The sequence below is a fragment of the Otolemur garnettii genome, unplaced genomic scaffold, assembly GCF_000181295.1.
Source record: "Otolemur garnettii isolate 467f Iridium unplaced genomic scaffold, OtoGar3 scaffold00029, whole genome shotgun sequence".
NCBI classification, from domain to species: Eukaryota; Metazoa; Chordata; class Mammalia; order Primates; family Galagidae; genus Otolemur; species Otolemur garnettii.
Window position 1 is genome coordinate 13,041,912 of NW_003852424.1, and position 8,388 is coordinate 13,050,299.

An 8,388-nucleotide genomic window follows, 5' to 3' on the forward strand; every position below is an offset into this window, starting at 1 on the left:
GGTTGCTGTGAACTGTGATGCTATGGCACTCTACCCAGGGGGACAGCTTGAGGCTCTGCCTCAAAAAAAAAAAAAAAAAAAAAGCTTGTGAGAAGCATCCACTGAGGAACATAATTCTGCAAATAATCTTGATTGCAATGGCCTGATTTTTTATACAACTAATAATTTTAGGCTCGATGACCGTACCTCAGTGTTTACGGCGCCGGCCACATACGCCAGGACTGGTGGGTTTGAACCCGCCCTGGGCTTGCTAAACAACAATGACAACTACAACAACAATAACAAAAAAAAAATAGCTGGGCATTGTGGTGGGCATCTGTAGTCCCAGCTACTTGAGAGACTGAGGCAAGAAAATCACTTAAGCCCAAGAGTTTGAGGTTGTGAGCTATGAGGCCACAGCACTCTACTGAGGGCAGCATAGTAAGACTCTGTCTCAAAAACAATAATAATAATAATTTTAATAGTGTTGTCTAAGATCTTTGTAATTCACATACTAATGATTTTGATGCTAGCACTGCTCTATGAGTTCTTCTTTATAGGCAAAATTTACTGAAGTTTAAAAGTTGGGGTTTACCACTGGTATCAGTAGAGCCAGCCAACTGACATGCAAACACATTTACTTCTCTGAGGTGAGCTATTACTTGAAATTCTGTATTTTCAGATAAATTCTTAACACACTGAGAAATTGCACTATCTTAAAATGGAATTTTTTAAATTTTCTTTTTGTCATCTTCTCCAAACATTGTTTTTACAATTGCATGGCACACTGGTAAAATAAGAGATTCTGCAATTGTATGAGATTTCATTTTCCTGCCTACAATTTCCGCAACTGCTAACTTGATTCTTGTGCTTCATCTGATGTTGTGCATATTTGGTCCATAATTCTGCTTGTTTAGTATTACTGAGTGCAAGTTGTTTGCAATATTCCACTGGCTTTTCAGATAAGTGTGAATGTCTGGATTGTAAATGTCTCTTTAATTTGCTAGAAACCACAGCTTCATTTGCTAATGTTTCACCACAAATTATGCATGTGGGATGCAGTGGACTTCCTTTACTACATATGAAACCGAATGATAAATAATCTTCATTATAATGACAACTAATTGTTTTTGCAGTTGCCAATGTACTGATAAAGCACTATTTGACTCACTGGCCTCCTCTTCTGATTTTTGTTTCTTTACTAAAAACTTGTCATTTTAATTGAACATGATGTGATAAAAAATGCCAAATCAAACATAATAAAAGTGATAAAAATAAGTAAATAAATGACTCATCCTTTTTAAAAAGAAATACAGATATTAACTAAATACACTTGGAAAACCTTCAAAACTAGGATTTGCAAAGTAATTGTGTCTAACTACTTCACTGTTTCAAAGCCAGGCAGAACTGTATGACATGTTTTACAAGCTATGCCTCTTTACTACTTCAGGCACAATGACGGATTGCTGAGTCATACAGCTTCATTCACTTTGGATGATTTCCACACATATCAGTGTTTATCAGCAAATCCTTGTCAAATCACACCATCTGTGGACATGTCACAAAACCTTATTTTTCAAGGCCACACCCCCCCACTTTAGAAAAAAAGCAATGTTTATTTATTATAACAATAAAATGTTTATTTATAACTGATATACTTGTATAAGCAGTTTAAAGAGGTTTTAATTTTTGTATGTATACTTATTATACTTTAACGCCTTTTTTCTTTTTTTTTGGAGACAGAGTCTCACTATGTCACCCTGGGTAGAGTGCTGTGGCATCATAGCTCACAGCAACCTCCAACTCTTGGGCTTAAGCAATTCTCTTGCCTCAGCCTCCTGAGTAGCTGGGACTACAGGCGCCTGCCATAGCACCCAGCTATTTTTTGGCTGGAGTTGTCACTGCTATTTAGCAGGCCCTGGGCTCAAATCTAGCAGTCTCAGTGTATGTGGCTAGTGCCTTATTCCCTGAGCTATGGGTGCTGAGCCATGCTTTAACTTCTAATAAGATCCTCTCATGGCACCTGGCCATTTAAATCTTTTATCCAGTGAGAATCAATGTTTGTCAATGGTGAGAGATGTGAGACCAGTTTCAGTCTTCTACATGTGAGACCAGTTTCAGTCTTCCAGCACCATTTGCTAAATAGAGATTTTTTTTCCCTAGTGCATGTTTTTGTTAGGCTTATCAAAGATCAAATGACAATATGTGGCTAGGTTCATCTCTAGATTCTCTATTGTATTCCATAGATGTAGGTCTCTATTTTTGTGCCAGTACCATGCTGTTTTGATCACTATAGACCTGTAGTATAACCTAAAATCTGGTAATGTAATGCCTCCAGATTTGCTTTTATTGCTATGAATTGTATTGGCTATTCAGGGTTTTTTTCTGTTTCCATATGAATCGAAGTACTATTTTTTTCAAATTATTTAAAGTATGACATTCATGTTTTGATGGGGATTGCAATAAATCTATAGATTGCTTTGGGTAGTATGAACATTTTAACAATGTTGATTCTTCCCAGCCATGAGTATGGTATGTTCTTTTATTTGTTAATGTCTTTTGCTATTACTTTTCTCAGGATTCCCTAGTTCTCTTTATAGAAATCTTTCATGTTCTTTGTTAGATATATTCCCAGGTATTTCATCTTATTTAGGACTACTGTAAAAGGGATAGAGTCTTTGATTTTATGCTCAGCTTGACTGTTGTCGGCATATATGAAGGCTACTGATTTGTGGGTATTGATTTTGTATCTGGTGAAGCTGCTATATTTCTTGATCACTTCTAAGCGTTTTGCAGCTGAGTTCCTGGGGTTTTCCAGGTATAAGATCATGTCATCCACAAAGAGTGAGAGTTTTGCCTCTCTGACCCTATCTGGATGCCCTTGATCTCCTTCTCTTGCCTGATTGTGATGGCTAGGACTTCCAGCACTATGTTAAATAGCAGTGGTGACAATGGACATCCTTGTCTAGTTCCAGATCTAGAGTGAAAATGCTTTCAGTTTTACTCCATTCAAAATGAACTGGCTGTGGATTTGCTGTTGATGGCCTCTAACAGTTTAAGATATGTCCCACCTAAGCCTATTTTCCTGAGTGTTCTTATCATGAGGGGATGCTAGATATTATCCAAAGCCTTTTCTGCATCAATTAAGAGAATCATATAGTCTTTATTTTTGATTTTATTTGCGTGGTGAATTATATTTGTGGATTTATGTATGTTGAACCAACCTTGTATATCTGGAATAAAACCCCTTTGACCATGGTGTATAACTTTTATATTTTTTAAATTTTATTCATTTATTTGTGAGACAGAGTCTCACTTTGTCACTCTCAGTAGAGTGCCCTGGTGTCATAGCTCTTTGCAACCTCAAACTCTTGTGCTCAAGTCAGCCTCCTGAGTAGCTGGGACTACAGGCACCCGCCACAACACTTGGCTATTTTTAGAGATATGGGGTCTTTCTCTTACTCAGATTGTCTCCAACTCCTGAGTTCAAGGTATCTGTCCACCTCGGCCTCCCAAAGTTGTATAATTTTTTTTTTTTAATGTGTCATAGGATAGAGCTAGTCGGAGCCGGCCCGGGGAGGTAGTTTTTCGGTCGACGCCGCCGCTGCAGCCCAGCGCGCCCCCCGCAGCCATGGCCTGTCGGCCGCGAAACCCGTCCAAACACCGAGCCGCTGTGACAGGGACGCGAGCCCGCCGTCCCCGGCAAGATGGAGCCTCGGACCGAAGCGCAGAGCCGACAGGAGGCGCAGGAAGCCCGAGGACGCCCAGCAGGAGGAGCGCCGGGCCGCCCACCGCAGGCCCGAGAGCTTTACCACTCCCGAAGGTCCCAAGCCCCGTTCTAGATGTTCAGACAGGGCAAGTGCAGCTGAGGAAGATGAGATGAGGACCAGAGTTAACAAGGAAATAGCAAGATATAAAAGAAAACTTCTCATAAATGAATTTGGAACAGAGAGAACATCATCATCAGGAAGTTCTGATTCAAAGGAGTCTATGTCTACTGTCCCAGCTGATTTTGAGACAGACGAAAGTGTCCTGATGAGGAGACAGAAACAGATCAACTATGGAAAGAACACAATTGCCTATGACCGCTATATTAAAGAAGTCCCAAGACACCTTTGGCAACCCGGCATCCATTCCAAGACGCCCAACAAGTTTAAGAAGTATAGTCACCGGTCGCGGGACCAGCAGATAAGACTCTGGAAGGTGGCACTGCATTTTTGGGATCCTCCAACTGAAGAAGGATGTGATTTGCAGGAAATACACCCTGTAGTCCTGGAATCCCCAGAAGTGGCTCTGAGCCTCAGATGAGCTCTCAGGATGACTTCCATGTCTACCTGGCACACTCACCAAGGTCAGACGCGTGGACTGCCAAGTGGAGGACGAGTTTGACTTGGAAGCTTGTTTTTTTTTTGAGACAAAGCCTCAAGCTATCACCCTGGGTAGAGTGCCCTGGCATCACAGCTCACAGCAACCTCCAACTCCTGGGCTCAAACGAGTCTCCTGCCTCAGCCTCCCAAGTTGCTGGGACCACAGGCTCCCGCCACAACGCCCGGCTATTTTTTGGTTGCAGCCTTCGTTGGCGGGCCTGGGCTGGATTCGAACCCGCCACCTTAGGTGTATGTGGCTGGCGCCTTAGCCACTTGAGCCACAGGCACTGAGCCAGGGAAGCTTGTTCAACTGAACCTTTCAGAGACTTCTTGGCCATGAGCTAGCTGTGCCACCTGGGCCAACAGAGAAACAGGTGCCCTCATGCCCTGTGGGAGGCCAGTGAGGCCAGGCATGTATCACCACACTCCTCTACCTGGGTAGTTTCTCTGTCAGTAGCTCAGATCTCATGATGATTGTTATTCCTGCCTTATTGTCATAAGAAACATTAGTTTTATGTACCAGTGAGTGTATTTTGCATGTTCTAAATTGCATTATGTTCTATGTTCTAATTATGTTCTAATTGCATCATTATAATGAAGCTAAATCCAAGAAAAATTGGATTTGAAGCAGTTTTGCAACAAACTTAATTGCTTAATCTTGACCATCCAGGTTAAACTTACATGTATCCTTTAACAGGTTTTCCACAGATATTTTAAACATTAAGTTGCCACTTGTCAGGATTGTTTTGCATTTAACCATGAATTCATGGGACCAGTTTAGAGTCGGCATTCTCTGCCAGGGGTCTGACAAGGCATCCTTTGTGCCAGACACCTACGTGTCAGAAGACCCAGAAAACCTATGTGTCTTCAGGGGACTGAGTTTTTGGCCTTTTACCAACATGTTCAAGTGGTTTTTTTCCTCCTCTAGAGCTCTGAACAGTTACACTTATTAAATTAATGGGTTTTATGTCAGTTACACAGTCTTAATTTGGTGCTTGTGAATAGCGCTGGGTAGGCTCTTTATCTATAATACTCCAAGATAAGGCAACAGAGGGATTTAGAACTTTTTTTGCAATCACTTAATTTACTATGTAAAATTGCTGTAAATGATATTGTGTACAGATTTTCTGTTCGAATATTCAATTGTAAACTTCTTGTTAAGACTGTAATGTTTCTATTGCTTTTGTATGCAATGATATTGCAAAAATAAAAAAGGAAATCTTCTGTAAAAAAATAAATAAAAATGCATCATTGTATTCTGCTTGCTAATATCTTACTGAATATTTTTGCATTGGTATTCATTTGTGATATTGGCCTATAGTTTTCTCTTTTTTTGTTGTTGTGTCCTTTCCTGGTTTGGGGAACTAGGGTGATATTTGCTTCATAGAATGTGTTGCGGAGGGGAGGAGCAAGATGGCAGCCAAGTAACAGCTTCCTTGCAACTGAGCATGGTGAGACTGGGGAGAGAAGACTCCAGGCATCTCTGGCTGATGGGATCTGCTCAGAAATACCCCTTTGGGGACACAGGGAGTCACTGAGAGACTTCTGGACCCCATGAGGAGGACAAAAGCAGTGAAGAACTAGCAAGTGGTTGTGTGTTGGTTCAGTCTAATCCTGCTGGCAGCTGTAAGTACAGCAGCAGTGAGATTGCAAACTGGAAAGGCCTTACCTGTGAGTTGTAGTTTTTTTTGTTTTTTTGTTTTTTTTTTTTTGGGACTTGGCACTCAGTTGAACTATCTTGGGAGAACTTGAGCAAGAGTGCAGAAGACTTTAGGTGTTGTCTAGGGCCCCAGAGGAAGCCACTGAGCCAGATAGAGCTAATAGTGTTTGGCTGTGGGCCGCTTGGAGCCATTGTGGGAGAACTGCCCCAGCAAGCTCTGCCCTCAGGGTCACAGAGCAAGGATTGGGTGTGAGACCTTGGGTGAGTAATCTAGTGACTGAGCAGCCTAAAGGCAAGGACTAAGACCCCTTACAGCCTTGGCCCTCAGGGGCATAGAGTGACACTGGTTTTGGCGCACTGGTCTTCTCATCCTTCTGGTCCTATACCAAAAGGTCTCACTGAAACCCTAGCCCAGAGGCACGGTAACTTAAAGAGGAAGTGAAAGGAAAATTAGGGAAAGGAAACAGGTAAAAGAAAACACTCATGAGGAAGAATCAGCAGAAAAATCTTGGCAACATGAAAAACCAGTCCAGAGCAAACTCCCCTCCCCCGCCCCCCGCCCCCTGCCAAGGGACCGTGAGGAAGCTACTGCAGAGGATTCCACCTATAAAGAAATGTTAGAAATGACGGAAAGGGAATTTAGAATACAGATGATGAAAACAATGAAGGAAATGATGGAAACAATGAAGGAAACTGCTGATATAGTGGAAAATAACCATAAGGAAATCCAAAAACAGAATCAAATAAGAGATGAATGACATGAAGAATATAGAAAGGATATAGCAGAGCTGAAGGAACTGAAGCAGTCAATTACAGAACTTAAAGATGCAATAGAAAGTATCAACAACAGATTAGACCATGCAGAAGAAAGAATCTCAGAGGTACAGGACAAAGCTCTTGAGATAACTCAGATAGTTAAAGAGGCAGAAAAGAAGAGAGAGAAAGCAGAACGTTCACTGACAGAATTATGGGACTTTATGAAACGTTCAAACATATGAGTTATAGGTATCCCAGAAGGAGAAGAAGAATGTCCCAGGGGAATGGAAGCCATACTGGAGAATATTATAAATAAAAATTTCCCAAATATCACCAAAGATTCTGACACACTCCTTTCAGAAGGATATCAGACCTCAGCTTACCTCAACTCTGACAGAACTTCTCCAAGACACATTGTGATGAACCTGTCCAAAGTCAAGATAAAAGAAAAGACTGGCATTTACTCCTGCAAGCTGCCAGGAGTAAGATTCAGTTGACCTACAGAGGCAAATCCATCAGGGTGACTGCAGACTTCTCTAATGAAACTTTTCAAGCAAGAAGACAATGGTCATCTACCTTTAATTTACTTAAACAGAACAATTTCCAGTCCAGAATTCTATATCCTGCTAAGCTAAGATTTAAAATTGACAGAGAAATCAAATCATTTACTGAAATACAAACACTGAGAAAATTTGCCACAACAAGACCAGCTCTACAGGAAATACTTCACCCTGTTCTACACACTGACCATCACAATGGATCAACAGCAAAGTAAGAACTCAGAAATTAAAGGACAGAACCTAACTTCTACAATGATGCAAAAGATAAAACTAAACAATGGACTCTCACAAAATAAAATGAATAGAACACTACCACACTTATTAATTATCTCAATAAATGTTAATGGCTTGAATTCCCCACTGAAGCATAGATTGGCTGACTGGATTAAAAACACAAGCCATCCATTTGCTGTCTGCAGGAAACGCACCTAGCTTCAAAAGACAAATTAAAACTCTGAGTTAAGGGTTGGAAGATGATTTTTCAGGCAAACGGAATTCAGAAGAAAAGAGGAGGTGCAAACTTATTTTCAGATACATGTGGATTTAAAGCAACTAAAGTCAAAAAAGACAAAGATGGTCACTTTATATTGGTCAAGGGAAAAATACAACAAGAAGACATTTCAATTCTAAATATTTATGCACCCAACTTAAATGCTTCCAGATTCTTGAAACAGATCTTACTCAGTCTGAGCACTATGATATCCTACAACACCATAATAACAGGGGACTTTAATACTTCTCTTACAGAGCTGGACAGATCCTCTAAACAGAAATTAAACAAAGATATAAGGGACTTAAATGAGACCCTAGAACAACTGTGCTTGATAGACGTATATAGAACACTCCATCCCAAAGATAATGAATATACATTCTTCTCATCGCCCCATGGAACGTTCTCCAAAATTGATAATATCCTAGGACACAAAACAAACCTCAACAGAATCAAAAGAATTGAAATTTTATCTTGTATCTTCTCAGATCACAAGGCACTAAAGGTGGAACTCAACTCCAACAAAAACGTTCAACCCCACACAAAGGCATGGAAATTAAACAACCTTCTGTTGAA

The 8,388-nt window shown here is 40.7% G+C and overlaps 1 pseudogene; it reads left to right on the top strand.

The window, feature by feature from the left end:
• The first annotated feature begins 3,610 nt into the window (after nt 1-3,610).
• LOC100957323 lies at nt 3,611-4,691 on the top strand (annotated as a pseudogene).
• The last annotated feature ends 3,697 nt before the right edge of the window (nt 4,692-8,388 follow it).